General features: G+C 58.6%; 1 pseudogene; it reads left to right on the plus strand.

Moving 5' to 3' along the window:
• LOC128950091 (transcription intermediary factor 1-beta-like) overlaps positions 1 to 26,218 on the plus strand; it is a 38,083-nt pseudogene that overhangs the window by 9,990 nt on the left and 1,875 nt on the right.

The raw sequence follows: 26,218 nt of genomic DNA on the forward strand, positions 1-26,218 counted from the left end.
TTCAAATTTCCCCATTTCCCCCATTTACCCCCCATTTCTCCCCAATTTTCTCATTTCCCCCACATTTCTCCCCATTTCCCCCCATTTTCCCACCATTTCCCCCCATTTTTCCCCATTTCCCCCCTTTTCCCCCCATTTTTCCCCATTTCCCCCCCATTTCCCCCATTTTTCCGCCACACTTTTCCTCTTACTTTTCCTCTGTTTTCCCCATTTTCCCCCATGTTTTCCCCCATTTTCCCCTATTCACCCCATGCTTTCCCCCCATTTTCCCCACATTTTTCCCATTTTTTCCCATTTCTCCCCCATTTCCTCCCCCTTTTCCCTCCATTTTCCCCAATTTTCCCCCATTTCCCCCATGTTTTGCCCATACTTTTCCTCCGTTTCCCCCCATTTTCCCCAACTTTCCCCTATTTTCCCCTATTTTCCCCCATTTCTCCCCCATTTCTCCATCTTTCCCATTTCCCCCCATTTCCCCCCATTTTCCCCCATTTCCCCCATTTTCCCCACTTCCCCCCATTTCCCCCCCTATATTTCCCCCATTTTTCGAATTTCCCCATTTTCCCCCCATTTACCCCCATTTTTCCCCAATTTTCCCAATTTTCCTATTTCCCCCACATTTCTCCCGATTTCCCCCATTTTTCCCCCACATTTTTCCCCCCCTTTTCCCTCCATTTTCCCCATTTCCCCCCATTTTCCCACCACACTTTTCCTCTTACTTTTCCTCTGTTTTCCCCCATTTCCCCCATGTTTTCCCCATACTTTTCCCCGTATTTCCCCCTTATTTTTCCCTGTTTCCCCCCAATTTTTCCCCATGTTTTCCCTCATTTTTCCCCATTTCCCCCCATTTCCCCAATTTTCCCCTATTTTCCCCCCATTTTCCCCTATTTTCCTCCCATTTTCCCCCCATTTTCCCCATGTTTTCCCCATTTTCCCCAATTTTCCCCTATTTTCCCCAATTTTCCCCATTTCTCCCCCATTTTCCCATCTTTCCCATTTTCCCCAATTTCTCCCATTTCCCCCCATTTCTCCCCCTATATTTCCCCCCATTTCCCTCCATTTCCCCCATGTTTTCCCCATACTTTCCCCCTATATTCCCCCATTTTCCCCCCAATTTTTCCCCATGGTTCCCCATACTTTTCCCCCCATTTCCCCATTTTCCCCACATTTCCCCATTTCCCCCCATTTTCCCCATTTCCCCCCATTTCCCCAATTTTCCCCTATATTTTCCTCCATTTCCCCCCACATTTTCCCACCATTTTCCCCCATTTTTCCAATGTTTTCCCCTATATTTTCCCCCATTTTTTCCCAATTTTCCCCATTTCCCCCCAATTTTCCCCATTTTTTCCCATTTCCCCCATGTTTTCCCCATACTTTTCCCAATTTTCCCCCATTTCTCCATTTTTCCCATTTCTTCCCCATTTCCCCCATTTTCCACATTTCTCCCCTTCCCCTCCATTTTCCCCCATATTTTCCCCATTCTTTTCCCCAATTTTCCCCCATTTCCCCCATGCTGTTTTCCCATTTTTCCCCCATTTCTCCCCCATTTTTCCCCATTTTTTCCCAATTTTCCCCCATTTCCCCCCATTTCCCCAATTTTCCCCTATATTTTCCTCCATTTCCCCCCACATTTTCCCACCATTTCCCCCCCGTTTTTCCCCATTTTTTCCCAATTTTCCTCTATTTTTCCCCATTCCCCCCCAGCTCCCAGCCCGTGGCCGAGGCCGTTCTCCGGCAGCGCTCGGTGCTGTCGGCGCTGCTGCAGCGCCTGGCGGAGAAACACGGCGAGGTGCAGCGCTGCGGCACGGTCAGTGTCACCTGAGTGTCCCCAAATGTCACCTGTGTGTCACCTCCCTGTCACTGTGTCCCTGACAAACACGGCGAGGTGCAGCGCTGCAGCACGGTCAGTGTCACCTGAGTGTCCCCAAATGTCACCTGTGTGTCACCTCCCTGTCACTGTGTCCCTGACAAACACGGCGAGGTGCAGCGCTGCAGCACGGTCAGTGTCACCTGAGTGTCCCCAAATGTCACCTGTGTGTCACCTCCCTGTCACTGTGTCCCTGACAAACACGGCGAGGTGCAGCGCTGCAGCACGGTCAGTGTCACCTGAGTGTCCCCAAATGTCACCTGTGTGTCACCTCCCTGTCACTGTGTCCCTGACAAACACGGCGAGGTGCAGCGCTGCGGCACGGTCAGTGTCACCTGAGTGTCCCCAAATGTCACCTGTGTGTCACCTCCCTGTCACTGTGTCCCTGACAAACACGGCGAGGTGCAGCGCTGCAGCACGGTCAGTGTCACCTGAGTGTCCCCAAATGTCACCTGTGTGTCACCTCCCTGTCACTGTGTCCCTGACAGACACGGCGAGGTGCAGCGCTGCGGCACGGTCAGTGTCACCTGAGTGTCCCCAAATGTCACCCGTGTGTCACTGAGTGTCACTGTGTCCCTGACAAACACGGCGAGGTGCAGCGCTGCGGCACGGTCAGTGTCACCTGAGTGTCCCCAAATGTCACCTGTGTGTCACCTCCCTGTCACTGTGTCCCTGACAAACACGGCGAGGTGCAGCGCTGCGGCACGGTCAGTGTCACCTGAGTGTCCCCAAATGTCACCCGTGTGTCACTGAGTGTCACTGTGTCCCTGACAAACACGGCGAGGTGCAGCGCTGCAGCACGGTCAGTGTCACCTGTGTCACCTGAGTGTCCCCAAATGTCACCTGTGTGTCACTGTGTGTCACTGTGTCACTGTGTGTCACTGAGTGTCACTGTGTCCCTGACAAACACAGCGAGGTGCAGCGCTGCAGCGCCCGCCTGCACGCATGGTCAGTGTCCCCAAATGTCCCCAAATGTCACCTGAGTGTGCCAGTGTCCCCTCCCTGTCCCCTCCATGTCCCCAGAGTGTCCGCTGTTTGTCCCCTGTTGCCCTGAGTATCCCCGCTGTCCCTGAGTGTCCCCAAGTGTCCCCTCCCCATGCCCTGTGTGTCCCTGTGTGTCGCTGAATGTCCGCAGTGTCCCCTCCATGTCCCCAGGTGTCCCCTGAGTGTCCCCAAGTGTCCCCTCCGTGTCCCTGTGTGTCTCTGAATGTCCCCAGTGTCCCCTGAGTGTCCTCAGTGTCCCTTTCATGTCCCCTGAGTGTCCCAATGACCCATCCCTGTCCCCTGAGTGTCCCCTCCGTGTCACCCTGTCCCCTGCGTGTCCCTGCTTGTCCCTGTGTGTCTCAAGTGTCCCCTCCATGTCCCCTGAGTGCCCCTGCGTGTCCCCTCTCTGTCCCCTCTCTGTCCCTTCCATGTCACCCTGTCCCCTGAGTGTCCCTGAATGTCCCCAGTGTCTCTTCCATGTCCCCTGAGTGTCCCTGCGTGTCCCCAAGTGTTCCCTCCATGTTCCCTCTGTCCCCCCCGTCCCCTCCATGTCACCCTGTCCCCTGAGTGTCCCCAGTGTCCCTGAGTGTCCTGAGTGTCCCCTGTGTGTCACCTGTGTCACTGTGTCCCCGAGTGTCCACTCCCCATCCCCTGTGTGTCCCTCCCTGTCCCCTCCATGTCCCCAATGTCCCCAGTGTCCCCAGTGTGTCCCCGATGTCCCCTCCATGTCCCCAATGTCCCGAGTGTCCCCAGTGTCCCCGATGTCCCCAATGTCCCCAGTGTCCCCACTGTCCCCAGGTCCCGCCGTGTCTCAGACACGCAGCAGCAGCTGCAGGTGCAGGTGAAGCTGGGCACACTCCATGTCCCCAATGTCCCCAATGTCCCCAGTGTCCCCAATGTCCCCGATGTCCCCAGGTCCCGTCACACATCGGACACGCAGCAGCAGCAGCAGCTGCAGGTGCAGCTGGGCACACTCCATGTCCCCAGTGTCCCCGATGTCCCCAGGTCCCGTCACACATCGGACACGCAGCAGCAGCTGCAGGTGCAGGTGAAGCTGGGCACACTCCATGTCCCCAGTGTCCCCGATGTCCCCAGGTCCCGTCACACATCGGACACGCAGCAGCAGCTGCAGGTGCAGGTGCAGCTGGGCACACTCCATGTCCCCAGTGTCCCCGATGTCCCCAGGTCCCGTCACACATCGGACACGCAGCAGCAGCTGCAGGTGCAGGTGCAGCTCGCCGTCCTCCAGGCCATGAGGGAGCTCAACAAACGCGCCAAGGTCCTCATGGGGGACGTGCAGGTGAGAGTGCCACCACCCCTGGGTGTCCCCATTGTCCCCTGAGTGTCCCTCAGTGTCACAGTCAGTGTCAGTGCCATGGGGACACTGCTGGTGGAAATAATCAATGAGAAATCCAAATTAATAAATGCCAAAGGTTTACTCACTTATATTTGTATATATACATAATATATATGTGTGTATATATATATATTTATATATACATTAGTTAGATATATAGATAAAGGTATAGCTATAATTTTGAAAATAATTTTGAAAAATTGGACTAAATAATTATATACATAAATGATAATTAAAAATATATTGTAATAATAAAAATTAATAAGAATTATAAATTATTATAAGGATGTGTAAATAATCATTATATTACATTTTTATGTATATGTAAATAATAATTATAAAAATTTTAACTAAAACAATTATAAAAAATTTGACTACAGGAAAATATATAAAAATAATTATTATAGATAGATAATAATGATATATAAAGATTTTTTTATATTTATATAGATATAAATAATAACTTGAAAAATTTTAACTAAAATAATAATAAAAATTTGGACTAAATAAATTAGAAGATGAAATAATAATTTTTAATATATAGCAATTAAAATATATAGATAACAATTATATTATGTTTATTTTTATACATAAATAATAATTATAAAAATAAATTATAATAAATAATATGTTTTTCTAAATATAATATATATAATATATATATTATATGATACCTTATTATATACATTATATACATTATATAATTCTTATATATAATATTGCAATATATAAAATTATTATTATAAATTTAGGTTATGATAATCATAATATAATTGTACAAAAATGAATAAAATATATTTTGATTGTATTATAATAAATAAAAATGTATATAATATTCTATATTCTCATGTTACTATATAATTATATACTATATAATGCAATATTCATATATCATATAAATAGTTATAAATAAATTTAAATATTTTTTAAAAATATAATATAAATTATTATCAGTAAGCAGAAATAATTATGAATCAAATTGTATATAATATAAATAGTTATAAATAAATATAAATATTTATAAATAAATATAAATATAAATAAACATTTGTGATAAATCACTATTAATTTTCAGTGAATGTTTGTCCCTTTCCTGTCCCCAGCGTGTGACCGAGGGCTGCCGGCATTATATATAATATAAATAGCTATAAATAAATAGAAATTATTATAAATTAAATTATATGTAATTATGAATAAACAATGATCAATAACTCATAAATAATGATAAATAAATTACAATTTTCAATAAATGTTTGTCCCTTTCCTGTCCCCAGCGTGTGACCGAGGGCCGCCGGCAGCGCCTGGAGCAGCATTATATATAATATAAGTAACTATAAATAAATATAAATAATACTAAATAAAAAGTATCTATTACTATAAATAAATAAATGACAGTTTTCAGTGAATTCCTGTCCCTTTCCTGTCCCCAGCGTGTGACCGAGGGCCGCCGGCAGCGCCTGGAGCAGCATTATATATAATATAAGTAACTATAAATAAATATAAATAATACTAAATAAAAAGTATCTATTACTATAAATAAATAAATGACAGTTTTCAGTGAATTCCTGTCCCTTTCCTGTCCCCAGCGTGTGACCGAGGGCCGCCGGCAGCGTTTGGAGCGGCAGCGCCGGGAGCTGAGCCGGCTGCGGCGGCTGCAGGAGCGCGCGCTGCGCTTCGGGAAACGGGCCCTGCACAGGCGGCACGGCAGCGCCCTGCTGCTGTCCCGGAGGCTGGTGAGACCCCAAAAACCCCAAATTGTACCCCAAAATACACCCTGGGACCCCAAATACAGCCAGGGAACCCCCAGAGCGCGCGCTGCGCTTCGGGAAACGGGCCCTGCACGGGCGGCACGGCAGCGCCCTGCTGCTGTCCCGGAGGCTGGTGAGAGATAAACCCCCAAATTGTACCCCAAAATGGACCCCAAATACAGCCAGGGAACCCCCCAAACACACACAGGGACCCCTGAGGGTGGAGGTGGCACTTGGGGACACTTGTGGCCTTTGTGGTTGTGGTTCTGTGCTCTCACAGTTGAGCCAGCCCCGTTTCCTCCCCATTTTCTCACTATTTTCTTCATTATTTCCTCCACTATTTTCCCCCATTTTCCCCCATTTTCTCCCATTTTTCCCCATTTTCCATGTTTTGCCCCTTTTCCCCCCATTTCCCCCCATTTTCCTCCATTTCTCCCCATTTCTCTCCATTCCCCCCCATTTCTCCTCAGTTTTTCCCTATTTTCTCCCTGTTTTTTCCTCATTTTCCCCCATTTCCCCCCATTTCCCCCCATTTTCCCCCATTTTCCCCCATTTTCCCCCATTTTCCCCAATTCCTCCCTATTTTTCCCTGTTTCCCATTTTTCCCCCATTTCATTTCTCCCCATTTTTCCCATTTTCTCCCCATTTACCCCCGGCCCCGCCCTGCTGCTGTCCCGCAGCTGAGAGACCCCAAAATACACCAGGGACCCCCAGGGAACCCGGGGGCTCTGATGTCCCCAATGTCCCCACTGTCCCCAGTGTGTCCCCAGGTGCAGGCCCAGCTGCTCAGGGCCCTGGGGGTGTCAGTGTCCCCACTGTCCCCAGTGTCCCCAATGTCCCCAATGTGTCCCCAGGTGCAGGCCCAGCTGCTCGGGGCCCTGGGGGTGTCAGTGTCCCCAGTGTCCCCAGTGTCCCCAATGTGTCCCCAGTGTGTCCCCAGGTGCAGGCCCAGCTGCTCGGGGCCCTGGGGGTGTCAGTGTCCCCAGTGTCCCCAGTGTCCCCAATGTGTCCCCAATGTGTCCCCAGGTGCAGGCCCAGCTGCTCGGGGCCCTGGGGGTGTCAGTGTCCCCAGTGTCCCCAGTGTCCCCAATGTGTCCCTAATGTGTCCCCAGGTGCAGGCCCAGCTGCTCGGGGCCCTGGGGGTGTCAGTGTCCCCACTGTCCCCAGTGTCCCCAATGTCCCCAATGTGTCCCCAGGTGCAGGCCCAGCTGCTCGGGGCCCTGGGGGTGTCAGTGTCCCCAGTGTCCCCAGTGTCCCCAATGTCCCCAATGTGTCCCCAGGTGCAGGCCCAGCTACTCGGGGCCCTGGGGGTGTCAGTGTCCCCACTGTCCCCAGTGTCCCCAATGTGTCCCCAATGTGTCCCCAGGTGCAGGCCCAGCTGCTCGGGGCCCTGGGGGTGTCAGTGTCCCCTGTTGCCTTCTGAAGCAAGGCAGGCGACCTGGTTCTGAGGAAACGGCACGGCAGCCCTCTCACTAGGGCCACTCGGGCCAATGACACACGCAGACATCAATGTGATGGACGGTCAAAAGGCGTTTATTGTCTCATCTCTTGGGTTTTTATAGTCTAAGGGGTCTCTACGTCAGCATGGGTCTGTCTTTACCTTCTATGGTTAGTAAGAGGTGGACTGTTACTGGGTAGGGGATGGAAAGTTACTGGAATTTGGTTAGGGGGGGTTACATTCCAATGTTAGTTTCTTATCTATGGGAAGCAGATGGTCTTATCTGAGGGGATCTGAGGGTCCTGGCTTTCCGTGACATCGCGAGATCTTCCGCAGCGCCTTTCCCTGTCTACCACATCTCCCCCCCCCTTTTCACAAATGAATGAGGTAGTCATATACATAGGTACTGAAGTGAGGTATGAGGTTGTAACTGGACAAGGGAAAGGAGTCTTGGGAAACTTGAGTAAGCTTTTGCCAGACAAGTTCGGAGGATCTTGTGACTGACGGTGTTCCCTGGTTGAATTCTCTGGTTGAATTCACAGCAATTGTCGTCGGCCTAGGTACCGGATGTTGGTCCGTTCCAGGCGAGTCTGAACGAACGAGACCAGCTTGTTCAGCAGGCATGGTCCGAAGGTGACTGTTAGAAACCTGTCTATATTTCTCTTTTGTGAATCTGGCTGGGTCCCTCAAGAAGATGGTGCACTTCTTCGTCTGAGTGGTACAGGACCCTAGGAACAATCAGAACTTGGACACAGAAGTCGTTAGAGTCATTGAATTTGGGAAGGAACACACAAGGACTCACTCCTGGGGGATCGCTGGCAAACCCACCTCCCAGATGCGGATGGGACTGCCCATTTATTGTTTTTCCTGTTAGGCTTGACGATTTTGGTGCAGACGTTGCCTTTCCGCCTAGCTAGGGTTGCATTGCCAAAGCATCTGCCTCGGCCTGTGACTTGACTCAGGGTGATTCCCTTGCGAGGGGTGTCCCATCTGCACTGGTGAGGGGCGTTGGCTGAGGAATACCTGAAGGGAGTGTTTAGAGCGACTCCTTCGAAAAAGGGGGGTTTGACATCGTAACAAAGCCAGCAGGATTCGGTTAGGTTAGGGTTGGATTCGTTCGGGGATACAAAGGTAGCTTCTAACATGCGAAGGATTGGGTCTGAGTCTGACTCGGTTAAGCGGCTCCTCTGAAAGGTCTCCGCTTGACCGGTCGGGACATTGCTGACCCCTGTGGGTAAGGTTTTGGGGTAGGTTATGTTTCTCCCTTTCGGCACGCTTTTAATCGCTTTGTTGGGTCCAACTGCTCGGGGTGCTGACGGTTGGAGCCTGATAATTCGCACGTTCTCCCTCTCTTTTGACCCTTGAAGGACTACCGTCCTGTGGCCCAGCTAGGGTGATCTGGCTGCAAGACCGTCCTGTTGTAATCGGTGCATGCCTGAAATCTAGGGATTTTATGCGGGTTTCGATGGAAGTTCCCGTGAAAGAAGAGGGGTATTCTGCAACCGCTGGGTGCCCTGGTGAACTGTAGGAATTTGTCTGGCTCTTGTGGATCCCACCCAGGCCCCGATGGCCTGGCATCTGTAACTATGGTTTCGCAGCCTCAGTGCCCACAATGTCCCCACCCTGGGTGATTGCAGTAGCTTTTCCCAGGGTTTGAAGCTGGGCACCAGTAGGATAGGTACGAGTGTGTGACGTGTGGGGAATAGGGGTGTACCTTTGGCCGTCCTGGAAACCGGTCGGTGATGCGGAGCACGAAGGATGGGGTGTTCGGTGTGGTGATCTGTCTGAGTGCTTTGCCCCTACTAAGGTGTCGCATGACCCACCTGAATGGCCGACGGGGGTAGTGATCTGGGCTGGCTTGCCCTCTGGCAACAAGCCCCAACAGCAAAATCCCACAGAAACTCCCTTGGTGCTTGGGTCTCACCCGTGCGGGTCTCTCGGGTGCTGCTTGGCGGCTTGGTGGTCTGTCGCTTTCCTCTGGAATGGGGATGTACGCGTCATGAGGACGTCTCGCGAGCAGGTCCTGTAAACAAATACTCGCAATTCTCGTCAGTCTCATTCTGCTCGCCCTGAAGGTCCGGTTTAATCGACTTAAGTGGACACCACCTGATTTTGCCGTCCTTTTTGACCGCTGCGTACCCTCGCCCTGTGAGCATCAGCCTCCAACCCCACTCCCACTCGCCTAGCTCGTTTCTGATTACCACCTGTGGGCCCTCTTCTAACGTTCGAGTGGCCCAGTGTTTTTGAACGGGACTGTTTGTTTCATCTCCCCTAGGGAATTGATTCAGTGCCAGCAAGGCGGTTGCCAGCATACGTGCCTGATCTCCTGGGGGAATGGCATTGGCAAAGCCTTCTGCTTTTGCCAACACTTCTATCTTGGTTTTCAGGGTCTGGTTTGCTCTCTCTACTATGGCCTGTCCGGTACTGTTATGTGGGATGCCATGCACTAGCGTGATACCCCATTTCGAGGCGAATTCCTGTGCTTGTTTGGAGGTGAAATTGGAGCCGTTGTCCGTTTTGATCTGCTTGGGGATGCCAAGCCAAGCCATGGCTGTCAGCCAGTGCTGAATTGTGGCTTTGGAATTGGTTTTGGGGTGCTGCGTAGCTACGATCGCTCCGCTATAAGTGTCTACTGTCACTGCAAGCCATGCTCGGGGCCTCAGGTGAAGTCCGACTGCCAGATTTCTGAGGGCTTGAGACCTCTCGGGTTGACTCCATAGGTCCAAAGGGGTGACTTCTGACAATGAGGGCAAGTGGCTACCACATGTTTGGCGTCCGCCGTCGAGATTCCGCATCTCTTCGCCAGTGCTTTGACTCCGATGTGGAGCGACTCGTGCAGTTGACGAGCTCTTTGCAAGGTCCAAACGCCTTTCGCTGCGGCGTCTGCTTTGTCGTTGCCGATCTGGAAGTAACCTTTGACTGGGTCATGGCTGTTGATGTGGATGACTGACGCGGTGCCCTGTCGCGAGGAGAGTGCTTCTTCCAGCATTAGGGCTGCTGCTGATGTTGACACTCCTGGTCCTGCCATGGCTAGGCTGAGCCTTGCCACGAATATGGAGTCCGCTACGATGTTGAGGTGTTCGTCTTGGAAGAGTCCGCACGCCAAAACCACTGCTGCTGCCTCCAGCTGTTGTACCGACAGTGTGGGGTCACACGCTTTGACGCAGTGCCATTGCTCTCCTGCCTTTCATTATGAGGTTGGCAATGCACTCGATTCCTGGGGAAAACGCACGAGCGGGTCTTCCGAGGACCACCCATTGGATCGGTCGGGCCTTTTCTGCAAGTCCTTGGGCGAGTGCTCCCACTCCCCCCTTCGGTGTAAAGTGGACGTACAGGTCCAGTGGCATGGCTGGATTCCACCTGGCAAGCGTGCCAGTGGCCATTTGGTTTTCGATGAAGTCGAGGGAGCTCGTTGCTTGCGGTGTCAGCTTCTTGGGTTCCCAGGGGTTCTTTCCTTTCAGGAGGTCGTACAGAGGGTCCATGACCTCGGGAGGAATCAGGACGATGTTGCGCAGCCACTGCAGCGATCCCACCAGGCGTTGCACGTCGTGGAGCGTCTCGATGTCTCGGTTGATCTTCATCTCGGGGGGTGTCACGTGGGAGCTTGTGATGCCTACTCCCAGGAAGGTCACGCAGGGTCCTCTCTTGATCTTTGCGCTCGCGATCTCGAAGCCGTTGGCTTGAAGGGTTTCCGTGACTGTGGTCACCAGGTGATCCACTTGGCTTGTTGATGGTGCTGCGACCAGGATGTCGTCCATGTACTGGATGATGGTTGCGGTGGGGTAGGAGTGTCGGACTGGCGTCAGTGCTTTGTCCACGGTGATTTGGCATATGGTGGGACTGTCGACCAGGCCTTGCGGAAGTACTCTCCATTGGAAGCGAAGGTTGGGCCGCTCGCCGTTCCGAAATGCCCCCGAAAAGGCGAATCGCTCTCGGTCCTCAGGGTGCAGGGGTATTGAAAAGAAGCTGTCCTTGATATCCAGTACTGCGCATGGCTGCCCTGCGGGGATGGCTGAGTTCGTGGGTAGCAGTGTCTGGACTGGACCCATGGGTCTGGTCATCTTGTTCACCTCTCTCAGGTCGTGGACGAGACGATAGCATTGTCTGGACCTTTTGGGGATCACGAATACAGGGGTGTTCCATGGGCTGGTGGAGGGTTCTATGTGACCCTTTTGCAGTTCTCGATCGACCAGTTCCAGCAAGGCTGCCATTCGAGGCTCTGTCAGGGGCCACTGCTCAACCCATACAGGGTCTGATGATTTCCAAGTCAGTATGATTGGCAGCGGGGGGTGTACAGCGGTGGCCCTTGTGGTAAATTTGTGATCCGAAATCCGAGCAAGGAGAGAACGTCCCTTCCTAACAGGGGTGGAGAATTCTGCAAAATTGACTGCTCCCTGTGGGGGCATAGGGTATGAGGGTCCCCTGCCCCACTGGGGGTTGCTGTAGCTGGGCCGTCTCGCATTTGCAGCGGGAGGGGGCTGAGTGTGGCCCGCGCGCCCCCTCCCTCTCCCGTTTCCCCGGGGCCGGGATGCTTGGAGTGAGGGTGCTGCCAGGGAAAGCTGTGCTCGCTGACTAGCTGTCCTTCCCCGGAAGCCTGGGCTAACACGGTCGTCTTGCCATTCCTGCTTAAATGCAATCCGCCCCGCCCCATCAAAAGCATGCGGCTTATTTGCGTAATATCAAAATTGAGCAGATCGTTATTGCTAGAAAGGCCGTCCTCAGGAGTGGGTACTACAACTGAGTTGATCCCTATTTCTGAAATCCCTTTGGCTTCTTTTGGGTTAACTGGGGTATATGCCCTTTGTTGGTTCCCCCGCGCTCCGGCAACCCCCCCTGGGAAAGCGTGCATGGAGGCTGCCGGTGCCCGGTCCCCACAGGCTGCTTTTATTTTTCCCCCATCGGTGAGTTTGTGTTGCGATTGTTTCCCGATATTGTTTAAAGCTTTATTTGGTTTCGCTCGAAACCGCATTAATTCTGCTCTCTCGGTTTCCGAGTCCCAGCCGGGCTCGGTCGGCTCTTCCGAGCTGTCTGAGCAGCTGTTACTTGACTCTGAGCCGGAAGCTGAATGCCGGTACCCTTCCGGCGCTCCGTGCCGTTTTGTGCGGCTCCGACCCCGCTCCTCCCTTTGGGGGTGGTGCCGCTCCCTCCCCCTGGGGTCTCCCCGCCTCCTGACGGGGGAGGTCCTTGCCCTATAAGGACCTAATTTGAATAGAGCGCTCTGGTTGGTTTTGCACTCTACCGCGGGGACCGCCCCCCCTCCCCGCTCGCCCGCGCATGCGTTGTTAAGCAGCCTGACGGTATTTCCGCCCTTCTCCTCCTCCTTTCCGCCCTCGCCATGTGGTTCGGCGCCATTTTTAAACGCACATGGCGGGGGCGAGTTTTTACCGATCCCGGCAGGGTCCGACCATCCGGCCGCGTTCCGCGCCTTCTCCGCGGGTCCCTGCCAGAAGCATCGCGCGCGCTGCTCTGCCTCTTCTGCTGGATCGGCGACCGGCGGGGAAGGGACGGATAGAGAAACTGCGGTTTTCTCGGATGGTTCCGCGGGGGGGCTAGGACCCGGCGGGCTCCGTGGGAAGGTCGGGGGGTCCCCTGGGGGTTCCGGGGGGTCTCCTGGGGGCTCCGGGGGGTCTGGGCTCGGGCTCGGAAAGGGATGGAACGCGCCCGGCCCCCGCATGTTCCCGCCTTCAATCCGATCGCTCTCTGAGGCGGTTTGTGTCGCGGCCCCCACCCCCAGCTTTGGTGTAGCTAATAAACCTGTACACGCGGCTTTCCGCGTCTCCTGTTCTTCTAACGTCTCGCGTAGGGTCTCTTCTACTTTCCCCCACGCTCTGAGGTTTTTACCTCTGCCTGCGGACTTAGAGTCCTCTGCTGAGGCGGCAGTGCACTTCTCCCGCGCTCCCGAATATAATATATTTACCGGACGTCCGATCGTCCCCAGCTCTAGGAGCCTTGCAATAGCAAGATTAGAGTTCCTGAGCTCACCTTTAATTCCCCATTGCTCATGAGCCTGACTTACGACCTTCGCTGTGGATTCCATGGTCCACGCTGGTCCGGAGGCGTCCCTCCCGCTGTAGTCGGACCCGCCGCTACAGCCGCTGCCCTCTGACCAGGAGAATTCCCGTTCCCCGGGCACTGCAGCAGTCCCGGGTTTCGGCACCAGTATGTTGCCTTCTGAAGCAAGGCAGGCGACCTGGTTCTGAGGAAACGGCATGGCAGCCCTCTCACTAGGGCCACTCGGGCCAATGACACACGCAGACATCAATGTGATGGACGGTCAAAAGGCGTTTATTGTCTCATCTCTTGGGTTTTTATAGTCTAAGGGGTCTCTACATCAGCATGGGTCTGTCTTTACCTTCTATGGTTAGTAAGAGGTGGACTGTTACTGGGTAGGGGATGGAAAGTTACTGGAATTTGGTTAGGGGGGGTTACATTCCTATGTTAGTTTCTTATCTATGGGAAGCAGATGGTCTTATCTGAGGGGATCTGAGGGTCCTGGCTTTCCGTGACATCGCGAGATCTTCCGCAGCGCCTTTCCCTGTCTACCACAGTCCCCAGTGTCCCCAGTGTCCCCAATGTGTCCCCAATGTGTCCCCAGGTGCAGGCCCAGCTGCTTGGGGCCCTGGGGGTGTCAGTGTCCCCACTGTCCCCAGTGTCCCCAATGTGTCCCCAATGTGTCCCCAGGTGCAGGCCCAGCTGCTCGGTGCCCTGGGGGTGTCAGTGTCCCCACTGTCCCCAGTGTCCCCAATGTGTCCCCAATGTGTCCCCAGGTGCAGGCCCAGCTGCTCGGGGCCCTGGGGGTGTCAGTGTCCCCAGTGTCCCCAATGTGTCCCCAGTGTGTCCCCAGGTGCAGGCCCAGCTGCTCGGGGCCCTGGGGGTGTCAGTGTCCCCAGTGTCCCCAGTGTCCCCAATGTCCCCAATGTGTCCCCAGGTGCAGGCCCAGCTGCTCGGGGCCCTGGGGGTGTCAGTGTCCCCAGTGTCCCCAGTGTCCCCAATGTGTCCCCAATGTGTCCCCAGGTGCAGGCCCAGCTGCTCGGGGCCCTGGGGGTGTCAGTGTCCCCAGTGTCCCCAGTGTCCCCAATGTGTCCCCAATGTGTCCCCAGGTGCAGGCCCAGCTGCTCGGGGCCCTGGGGGTGTCAGTGTCCCCAGTGTCCCCAATGTGTCCCCAATGTGTCCCCAGGTGCAGGCCCAGCTGCTCGGGGCCCTGGGGGTGTCAGTGTCCCCAGTGTCCCCAGTGTCCCCAATGTGTCCCCAATGTGTCCCCAGGTGCAGGCCCAGCTGCTCGGGGCCCTGGGGGTGCCCCTGGAGCCCCCCGGGCCTCAGGGGGAGCTGAAATTCCAATGGGACCGGCAGGGATGGACACGGAGCGCCCGGAGCTTCGGTGAGGGACATGGGGACATGGGGACATGGGGACACTGGGGACACTGGGGACACTGGGGACATGGGGACACTGGGGACACTGGGGACACCGGGGGGACACTGGGGAATGGGGACACAAGGGACAGGGGCACGGGGTGACAAAGGACGGGAGGGCTGAGGGTGGCGGTGACAGAGGGACCCAGGGAGAGGGGGCAGGGGACAGGGGATGGCATGGAGGGGGTGACAAGTGACAGGGGGTGGCAGGGAGGGGGTGTCAGTGACATGGGGGGGTGACAGTGGCAAGGGGGGGGTGACAGTGACACAGAGGGGATGACAGTGACACAAGGGGTGACAGTGACATGGGTGACAGGGAGGGGGGTGACAATGACGCAAGGGGTGACAGTGACACGGGGGGTGTCAGGGATGGGGTGACAGTGACACAGAGGGTGACAGTGACAAGGGGGGGTGGCAGTGACACGGGGAGGGGGTGACAGTGACACAGAGGGAGGTGGCACTGACACAGGGGGTGCCACGTGGCCCCGGTGTCCCTGACCCCTCCCCCCCACAGGTGCCATCGTCTCGGAGCCGCCCCTCCCCCCCTCGCGGAGCCCCCCCCCGCGGCCCCTCCCCCACCAAGCAGGTAATGGGGGACACTGGGGGTGCCACCCCCCCCACAATGTCCCCATCCCCCCCACGGTGTCCCCACCCCCCTGTGATTGTCCCCAAACCCCCCACGGTGTCCCCACCCCTCTGTGATTGTCCCCATCCCCCCCACGGTGTCCCCACCCCTCTGTGGTTGTCCCCAAACCCCCCACGGTGTCCCCACCCCTCTGTGATTGTCCCCATCCCTCCCTGATGTCCCCACAAGTACTTGGGTGACATTCTGGGCGTGCCACCACCCCATGATGTCCCCAACCTCCCCCCCCGTGATTGTCCTCAATGTCCCCACCCCGATGTCCCCACAGGTACCTGGGTGACATTGTGGGGGTGCCACCCCTCTGTGACTGTCCCCACCACCCCCCAATGTCCCCACCCCCCCTGTGATGTCCCCACAGGTACCTGGTGACATTCCAGGGGTGCCACCCCCCCGTGGTGTCCCCAGTGTCCCCACCCCCCCTGTGATGTCCTCACAGGTGCCCTGGTGACATTCCAGGGGTGCCACCCCGTTTGTGACTGTCCCCACCCGTCCCTGATGTACCCTGGTGACATTCTGGGGGTGCCACCCCCCTGATGTCCCCAATGTCCCCACCCCTCCGTGATGTCCCCACAGGTACCTGGATGACATTCCGGGGGTGCCACCCCCCCGTGATGTCCCCAATGTCCCCACAGGTGCCCTGGTGACATTCTGAGATGCCACCCCCTGCTGTCCCCACAGGTACCTTGGTGACATTCTGGGGTGCCACCCCCTGATGTCCCCACAGGTGCCCTGGTGACATTCTGGGGTGCCACCCCCTGATGTCCCCTCCCTGTGGTGTCCCCGCGCCCCCGGTGGCCCCGGAGCTGCTCCTGCAGGGCCCCCCCCCGGATGTCACCTCCCCCCCGGCTGTCACCTCCCCCCCAGGTGTCACCTCCCCCCCTGGAGCCCGCGGCCACCCCCAGCCCGCAGCGCGGTGAGGGGACACAGGGGACAGGGGACATGGGGACAGGGGAGAGGGGAGAGGGGACATGGGGAGGGGACAGGGATGGGGACACGGGACAGGGACAGGGGGACAGAGGGACCGGGAATGGGGACGGGACAGGACATGGGGACAGGGGAGGGGACGGGACAGGGGGACAGGGGAGGGGATGGGGACCCAGGGAGGGGACACAGGGAGGGGACATGGGGACACAGGTCGGGGACAGGGGAGGGGACCCTGGGTCAGTCCCTGACTGGCACTTGTCCCCAGCCACCAGCCCTGAGGACGGCGTCACCGCAGGGAGCGCGAGTGGGGACGGGGGGGCAGTGTCCCTTGTCACCCCCTGTCCCTTGTCACCCCCTGTGCCTTGTCACCCCCTGTCCCTTGTCACTGCCACCCCTGGGACCCCCCCTGTCCCTTGTCACCCCCTGGGACCCCCTGTCCCTTGTCACTGCCACCCCTGGGACCCCCCCTGTGCGTTGTCACCCCCTGGGACCCTCTGTCCCTTGTCACCCCCTGCTGCTGCTCCCTGTCCCTTGTCACTGCCACCCCTGGGACCCCCCCTGTGCGTTGTCACCCCCTGGGACCCTCTGTCCCTTGTCACCCCCTGCTGCTGCTCCCTGTCCCTTGTCACTGCCACCCCTGGGACCCACCCTGTCCTTTGTCACCACCATCCTGGTCCCTCCTGTCCCTTGTCACCACCCCCTGCCACCCCTGGGATCCCTGGGACCCCTGGGACCCCCTGTCCCTTGTCACCCTCGTGCTGTCTCCTGTCCCAGGGTGACATCTGGGGCTGTCCCCTGTCCCTGATGCCACTGTCCCTGTCCCCTGATGCCATCTGTCCCTGTCCCTGTCCCCTGTCCCTTGTCCCTGATGCCATCTGTCCCTGTCCCCTGATGCCATCTGTCCCTGTCCCTGTCCCTGTCCCTGATGCCATCTGTCCCTGTCCCTGATGCCATCTGTCCCTGTCCCCACAGGAGGGTCCCCGGCCGTTCCCCCCGGGAGGAGAAGCTCGTTAAGAAGCTGCTCGTTAAACGGTAATGGGGGGGGAGGGGAGGGGACCCTGCCACCCTGCCACCCCCTGTCCCTTGTCACCTGTCACCCTGTGATCCCTGTGTCCCTTTGTCACCTCACCTGTCACCCTGGCCAGCGCCACCTGCAGCCCCTCCCGTCCTGTCCCTTGGCCAGGATGTCCCTGTCCCCTGTCCCCTGTCCTGGGGTCTCCCTGTGCCAGGACCCCCTGTCCCTGTCCCCTGTCCCCAACCTTCCCCAGCCTTGTCACTGTCCCTAGTCCCCAACCTTGTCACTGTCCCTGTCCCCAACCTTGTCACTGTCCCTTGTCCTCTGTCCCTGACCCCTGTCACTGTCCCTTGTCTGCCTGTCCCCAACCCCTGACCCTGTCCCTTGTCCCCAGCACCCCAACCCTTGTCGCTGTCCCTTGTCCCCAACCCTCCCCAGCCTTGTCACTGTCCCTGTCCCCTGTCCCTGAGCCTTGTCCCTGTTCCCTGTCACTGTCCCTGTCCCTGAGCCTTGTCCCTGTCCTGTTCCCTGTCCCTGAGCCTTGTCCCTGTTCCCTGTCCCTGTCCCTGTTCCCCTGTCCCTGAGCCTTGTCCCTGTCCCTGTCCCTGAGCCTTGTCCCTGTCCCTGTTCCCTGTCCCTGTCCCCTGTCCCTGAGCCTTGTCCCTGTCCCTGTCCCTGAGCCTTGTCCCTGTCCCTGTTCCCTGTCCCTGTCCCCTGTCCCTGAGCCTTGTCCCTGTCCCTGTCCCTGAGCCTTGTCCCTGTCCCTGTTCCCTGTCCCTGTCCCCTGTCCCTGAGCCTTGTCCCTGTCCCTGTCCCTGAGCCTTGTCCCTGTTCCTGTTCCCTGTCCCTGTCCCCTGTCCCTGAGCCTTGTCCCTGTCCCTGTCCCTGAGCCTTGTCCCTGTTCCTGTTCCCTGTCCCTGTCCCCTGTCCCCAACCCTTGTCCCTGTCCCTGTCCCCCTGTCCCAGAGCTCCCAGGACCCCCAGCCCCCCCAATCTCCTGGGTTCCCCCCCAGAGCTTTGGGGTCCCCGTGTGACCCCATTCTCCCCCAGGGGGGCCCCCAGGGGTTTTGGGGTCCCCGTGTGTCCCCAGTGTCCCCCAGGATCCCCCTCAGAGGTTTTGGGGCCCCCAGGTGACCCTGCTGTCCCCAGGAGGGGCTCCCAGGGTTTTGGGGTCCCCGTGTGTCCCCACTATCTCCCAGAGTCCCTCCCCTGAGGTTTGGGGTCCCCATCTGACCCCATTATCCCCACAGGAGGGGCCCCCTCTCGGTGTGGGGCAGCCCCCCCGGCTCCCCAAGCAGCCCCCCAGGTTTTGGGGTGCCCTGGTGTTTTGGGGTGCCCATCTGACCCCGTTCTCCCCCAGGAGGGGCCCCCCCTCAGTATGGGGCAGCCCCCCGGATTTTGGGGTCGCCCTGGTGACCCCATTATTCCTGCAGGAGGGCCCCCCCTCAGTAAGGGGCAGCTCCCAGGGGTTTAGGGTCTCTGGGTGACCCCAGGCAGCCCCCCGGGTTTTGGGGCCCCTCTGTGACTCCATTATCCCCGCAGGAGAGCCCCCCCGTCGTTGTGGGGCAGCGCCCCGGGTTTTGGGGTGCCCTGGTGTTTTGGGGTGCCCTGGTGACACTAGTGTCCCCACAGAAGGGGTCCCCCCTCGGTGTGGGGCAGCCCCCCGGGTTTTGGGGTGCCCTGGTGTTTTGGGGTGCCCTGGTGACACTGGTGTCCCCACAGAAGGGGCCCCCCCTCGGTGGGGGGCAGCCCCCCAGGTTTTGGGGTGCCCTGATGTTTTGGGGTCCCCCTGTGACCCCGTTTCCCCACAGAAGGGGCCCCCCCTCGGTGGGGGGCAGCCCCCTGGGTTTTGGGGTGCCCGGATGTTTTGGGGTGCCCTGGTGACCCCATTATCCCCACAGAAGGGGTCCCCTCTCAGTTTGGGGCAGCCCCCCCCCGGCTCCCCAAGCAGCCCCCCGGGTTTTGGGGTGCCCCTGTGACCCCATTATCCCCACAGGAGGGGCCCCCCCTCGGTGTGGGGCAGCCCCCCGGGTTTTGGGGTGCCCCTGTGACCCCATTATCCCCACAGGAGGGGCCCCCCCTCGGTGTGGGGCAGCCCCCCGGGTTTTGGGGTGCCCCTGTGACCCCATTATCCCCACAGAAGGGGCCCCCCCTCGGTGTGGGGCAGCCCCCCGGGTTTTGGGGTGCCCTGGTGACATTGGTGTCCCACAGAAGGGGCTCCCAGGGGTTTTGGGGTGCCCTGGTGACCCCGGTGTCCCCACAGCAGGGGCCCTGTGCTCCCCAAGCAGCCCCGGGTGAGCCTGGAGCGCCTGGAGCTGGACCCGGAGCTGGACTCGGCGCAGCCGCCCATGTTCCGCGTCTTCCCCGGGCCCTCGGCGCGCGAGTTCAGCCTCATCGTCATCGGGCAGGGCACGCCGGGGACAGCGGGGACCGCGGGGACAGCGGGGACAGCTGGCACTGAGGGGACAGAGGGGACACAAGGGACGGCGGGGACGGTGCAGCCGCACGGAGCGCTGCTGGTCAAGGTGAGCGACACCTGTGTCCCCTCCCCTGTGTCCCCTCCCCCCCCAGGTGAGCGTCCCCCATGTCCCATCCCCTGTGTCCCCATCCCAATGAGTGTCCCCAGTGTCCCCCCCCCAGTGCACACTGTCCCCTCCCCACCCAGGTGAGCGTCCCCCATGTCCCCATCTCCTTTGTCCCCATCGTCCCTCCCCATCCCCATAGTCCCCATCCCCTACGTCCCCTGTCCCCATCCCCATTGTCCCCTCCCCATCCAGGTGAACGTCCCCATTGTCTCCATCCCCTTTGTCCCCTCCCCACCTGGGTGAGTGTCCCCAGTCTCTGTCCCTATCCCCTTTGTCCCCATCCACATGTGTGTACCCAGTGTCCCTCCCCATCCCGGGTGAGTGTCCCCTGTGTCCCCTCTCCAGTGCACACTGTCCCTTCCCCATCCAGGTGAGTGTCCCCGTTGTCCCCGACCCCATTCCTTGTGTCCCCTCCCCACGCAGGTGAGTGTCCCCTGTCCCCATCCCCTTTGTCCCCATCCCAGTGAGTGTCCCCATTGTCCCTCCCCATCTCCTGTGTCCGCTCCCCACCCAGGTGAGTGTCCCCTGTCCCCATCCTCTTTGTCCCCATCCCACTGGGTGTCCCGAGTGTCCCCATCCAGTCCCTACTGTCCCCATCCAGGTGAGTGTCCTCAACCTCTGTCCCCATTCCTGTGTCCCCTCCCCACCCAGGTCAGTGTCCCCTGTGCCCCCTCTCCAGTGCCCATTGTCCCCTCCCCATCCAGGTGAGTGTACCCTGTTCCTGAGTGTGTCCCCTGTGCCCTGTCCCCATCCCTGTCCCTGTGCCCTGCCCCCTGTCCCCTGTGCCCTGTCCCCATCCCTGTGCCCTGTCCCCATCCCTGTCCCCTATTCCTGCCCCCTGTCCCATCTCTGTGTCCCTGTCCCATCCCTGTCCCCATCCCTGTCCCTGTCCCATCCCTGTCCCTGTCCCATCCCTGTGTCCCTGTCCCATCCCTGTCCCTGTCCCTGTCCCCTGTCCCCATCCCTGTCCCCTATTCCTGTCCCTGTCCCATCCCTGACCCCATCCCTGTCCCTGTCCCATCCCTGTCCCTGTCCCATCCCTGTCCCTATCCCTGCCTATGTCCCTGTCCCATCCCTGTCCCATCTCTGTCCCCATCTCTGTCCCCATCCTTCCCATGTCCCTGTCCCTATCCCTGCCTGTGTCCCTGTCCCATCCCTGTCCCCATCCCTGTCCCTGTCCCATCCCTGTCCCTGTCCCTGTCTCCTGTCCCTGTCCCCTGTCTCCTGTCCCCTATTCCTGTCTCTGTCCCCATCCCTGCCCCTGTCCCCATCCCTGTCCCCTGTCCCTTGTCCCCATCTCTGTCCCCATGCCTGCCCCTGTCCCCTGTCCCCATCCCTGTCCCCATCCCTGTCCCTGATCTTGTCCCCTGTCCCCATCCCTATCCCCTGTTCCTGTCCCTATCCCTGCCTGTGTCCCTGTCCCATCCCTGTCCCCTATTCCTGTCCCTGTCCCATCCCTGTCTCCAATTCCTGTCCCTGGCTCATCCCTGTGTCCCTGTCCCATCCCTGTCCCCATCCCTGTCCCTGTCCCATCCCTGTCCCTGTCCCTGACCGTGTCCCCCCCTGCAGGAGGAGCAGCAGGAGTCGCCCATCGGTGACACCGGTGACACTGGGGACACCAAACCCGTGGGGCTGCTGCCCCCCGCCCCGGGTGACCCAGGCCCTGTCCCGGGGGTCCCCGGTGTCCCCCGGGGCGTCTCCGGTGTCCCCGTGGGGGTCCCGGGGGTCTCGTGCTGCCGCGTGTGCGGCCAGGCCGGGGCCGTGGTGATGTGCGACCGCTGCCAGCGCTGCTTCCACCTGCGCTGCCACCTGTCCGCGCTGCACGACGTGCCCAGGTGCGGGGCCACCGTGGCACCCGGGGGGATCCAGTGCCCCCCAGTGTCCCTGGGATCCATTGTCCCTTGTCACCCCCCTGGGATCCACTGCCCCATGTCACGTCCTGGGATCTGGGATCCACTGCCCCGTGTCACCTCCTGGGATCTGGGATCCACTGCCCCATGTCACCTCCCCGGGATCCACTGCCCCATGTCACCTTCCTGGCACTGGGATCCACTGCCCCATGTCACCTCCCCGGGATCCACTGCCCCGTGTCACCTCCCTGGGATCCACTGCCCCGTGTCACCTCCCTGGCACTGGGATCCACTGCCCCATGTCACCTCCCCGGGATCCACTGCCCCGTGTCACCTCCCTGGGATCCACTGCCCCGTGTCACCCCCCTGGGATCCACTGCCCCGTGTCACCTCCCTGGCACTGGGATCCACTGTCCTGTGTCACTCCCCCATAATCCCCTGCACCGTGTCACCCCTCAATGTCCCTGGGATCCACTGCCCCGTGTCACCCACTGTCCCCCAAATGTCCCTGGGATCCACTGCCCCGTGTCACCCACTGTCCCCCAAATGTCCCTGGGATCCACTGCCCTGTGTCACCCACTGTCCCCCAAATGTCCCTGGGATCCACTGCCCCGTGTCACCCCTGGGATCCACTGTCCCTGTCACCTCCCAGGCCTGGGATCCACTGCCCTGTGTCACCCTCCTGAGTTCCCCAGTGTCCCTGGGATCCACTGCCCTGATCCCCCATGACCCCATTCCCAATCCCAGCCCCATGGGGATCCCCATTCCTGTTCCTGATCCCCCATTCCCGCTCCCACAGCCCCGAGCGGACGTGTTTGCTGTGCTAGGAGCTGGCCCCATTCCCATTCCTGATCCCCTGTTCCTGTTCCTGATCCCCCATTCCCAATCCCCCATTCCTGATCCCTGATCCCCTGTTCCTGTTCCTGATCCCCCATTCCTGATCCCCATTCCCGATCCCTGTTCCCATTCTTGATCCCCTGTTCCCGTTCCTGATCCCCCATTCCTGATCCCCATTCCCGATCCCTGTTCCCATTCCTGATCCCCTGTTCCTGTTCCTGATCCCCCATTCCCAATCCCCCATTCCTGATCCCTGATCCCATTCCCAATCCCTGTTCCTGTTCCTGATCCCCCATTCCTGATCCCCATTCCCGATCCCCCATTCCCGATCCCCTGTTCCCGTTCCTGATCCCCTATTCCCAATCCCCCATTCCCAATCCCTGATCCCATTCCGGATCCCCTGTTCCTGTTCCTGATCCCCCATTACCAATCCCCCATTCCTGATCCCATTCCGGATCCCCTGTTCCTGTTCCTGATCCCCCATTCCCAATCCCCCATTCCTGATCCCATTCCCGATCCCCTGTTCCTGTCCCTGATCCCCCATTCCTGATCCCCCATTCCCGATCCCCCATTCCTGATCCCTGGTCCCATTCCCGCTGCCACAGCCCCGAGTGGACGTGTTTGCTGTGCCAGGAGCTGCCCCCATTCCTGATCCCCCATTCCCGATCCCCCATTCCCGATCCCCCATTCCTGATCCCTGGTCCCATTCCCGCTCCCACAGCCCCGAGTGGACGTGTTTGCTGTGCCAGGAGCTGCCCCCTCCCCTGCCAGAGCCAGACCCGGATCCTGAGCAGGGCCCCCCGGTGAAACTGAGCCCCCAGGACCAGCAGGTGAGGCCGGGCCGATCCCTCTGGGCTGATCCCAATGGGCTGATTCCTGATCCCAATCCTGGGGATCCCGCTGGGCTGATCCCTCTGGGCTGATCCTGGGCTGATCCTGCTGGACTGATCCCCCATTCCTGATCCCTCTGGGCTGATCCTGCTGTGCCGATCCCTCTGGGCTGATCCTGGGGGATCCCTCTGTGCTGATCCCACTGGGCCGATCCCTCTGGGCTGATCCCTCTGGGCTGATCCCTCTGTGCTGATCCCTCTGGGCTGATCCTGATCCCTCTGGGCTGATCCCTCTGGGCTGATCCTGGGCTGATCCTGCTGGACTGATCCCCCATTCCTGATCCCTCTGGGCTGATCCTGGGGGATCCCTCTGTGCTGATCCCACTGGGCCGATCCCACTGGGCTGATCCCTCTGTGCTGATCCCACTGGGCTGATCCCTCTGGGCTGATCCTGATCCCTCTGTGCTGATCCCTCTGGGCTGATCCCACTGTGCTGATCCCTCTGGGCTGATCCCTCTGGGCTGATCTTTGGGGGATCCCATTGGGCTGATCCCTCTGGGCTGATCCCCCTGGGCTGATCCTGGGGGGATCCCATTGGGCTGATCCCTCTGTGCCGATCCCAGAGGATCCCACTGTGCTGATCCCGATCCCGGGGGATCCCCTGTGATCTCCCCCCTGGGGATCCCGATGCCAACCCCGATCCCGTTCCCGCAGCGCTGCGAGTTCGTGCTGCTGGAGCTGCTGTGCCACGAGCCCTGGCGGCCCCTGCAGCGCCTCTGCAGCTCCGCCGTGAGCACCGGGGGGATCGGGGATCTGGGCTGGGATTGGGGAGATGGGGGGAGATGGGGGGGATTGCGGGGGATCAGAGGTGGGACTGGGGGGGGGATTGGGGGGGATCGGGGGGGGGATTGGGGGGGATCGGGGAGGGATCTGGGATGGGATTGGAATGGGGAGGATCTGGGGGGATCTGGGGTGGGATTGGAGGGGGATTGGGAGGGATCTGGGGTGGGATTGGGGGAGATGGGGAGGGATTGGGGGGGATCTGGGGTGGGATTGGGAGGGATCAGGGGTGGGATTAAGGGGGGATCTGGGCTGGGATCAGGGGTGGGATTAGGGGTGGGATTGGAGGGCGATGGGGAGGGATTGGGGGTGGGATCAGCTCCCCAGTGACCAAGGGGGATATGGGGGGATCAGGGGTGGGATCTGGGGGGATCAGGGGTGGGATCAGCCCCCTGGTGAGCAGGAGGGGAGATGGGGGGATCAGGGGTGGGATCAAGGGGGACCATGGGCAGGATCTGCCCCATTTGGGACCATGGGTGGGATCGTGGTCAGGATCTGCCCCATTTGGGACCATGGGTGGGATCCTGGGTGGGATCTGCCCCATTTAGGACCATGGGTGGGGATCATGGGCAGGATCTGCCCCATTTGGGATCAGGGCTGGGACCATGGGTGGGATCTGCCCATTTGGGACCATGGGTGGGGATCATGGGCAGGATCTGCCCCATTTGGGATCAGGGCTGGGACCATGGGTGGGATCTGCCCTGTTTAGGATCAGGGGGTGGGATCAGGGGGTGTGATCAGGATCAGGGATGGAATCTGGCCCTGTTTGGGATCAGGGGGTGGGAACTGCCCCGTTTGGGACCATGGTCAGGATCTGCCCCATTTGGGACCATGGGTGGGATCCTGGGCGGGATCTGCCCCATTTGGGACCTTGAGTGGGATCTGCCCCATTTGGGACCTTGGGTGGGATCCTGGGCGGGATCTGCCCCATTTGGGACCATGGTCAGGATTTGCCCCATTTGGGACCAGGGCTGGGACCCTGCGTGGGATCTGCCCCATTTGGGACCAGGGGTGGGATCAGGGCAGGATCAGGGGTGGGACCTGCCCCATTTGGGCCCAGGGGTGGGATCCTGGGTGGGACCTGCCCCATTTGGGCCCACGGGTGGGCCCACGGGTGGCACCACGCTCAGGACGTGCCCCCCTGAGCCGTGCCCGCCCCCAGGACAGCGCGGGCGCCATGGACCTGACGCTGATGCGGGCGCGGCTGCAGGAGAAGCTGAGCCCGGCGTACCGCAGCCCGCGGCGGCTGGGCCCTGCTGCGCCGGTTCCACCGCCTCACTGAGGTCTGCCAGCCGGGGGCCTTTGGGGGGTCTGGGGGGCTCTTGGGGTGTCCGGACTCCCCGTTTTCCCTCAGGACAAGGCGGATGTTCAGTCCATCCTGGAGCTGCAGCGGTTCCTCGAGAGCCGCCTCAGTGCCGCCCTCCAGGGCCCTTTTTGGGGGTTTTTTGGGGGTTTTGAGGTGTTTGTGTGGTTTTTGGGGTGTTTGTGGGGTTTTTGGGGTGTCCAGCCCCTCTGGAATTCCCATTTTCCCCTCAGGACAAGGCAGATGTGCTGTGGGGTTTTTAGGGTGTTTGTGGGGTTTTTGAGGTGTTTGTGGGGATTTTGGGGTGTCTGTGGGGTGTCTGGGGGGTTTTTAGGGTGTTTGTGGGGTTTTTGGGGTGTCTACCCCATCTGGAATTCCCATTTCCCCTCAGGATGTGCAGTCCATCCTGGAGCTGCAGAGGTTCCTCGAGAGCCGCCCCAGGGGCCCTTTTTGGGTTCTTTGTGGGGTTTTTGGGTTCTTTGTGGGGTGTTTGTGGGGTGTTTGTGGGGTTTTTTCCCTCAGGACAAGGCGGATGTGCAGTCCATGCTGGAGCTGCAGCAGTTCCTCGAGAGCCACCTCAGTGCTGCCTT

Source organism: Melozone crissalis, unplaced genomic scaffold (genome assembly GCF_028551555.1).
Source record: "Melozone crissalis strain CALT ecotype California unplaced genomic scaffold, PUWL_Pcris_2 ptg000420l_1, whole genome shotgun sequence".
In the NCBI taxonomy this organism is placed as follows: Eukaryota; Metazoa; Chordata; class Aves; order Passeriformes; family Passerellidae; genus Melozone; species Melozone crissalis.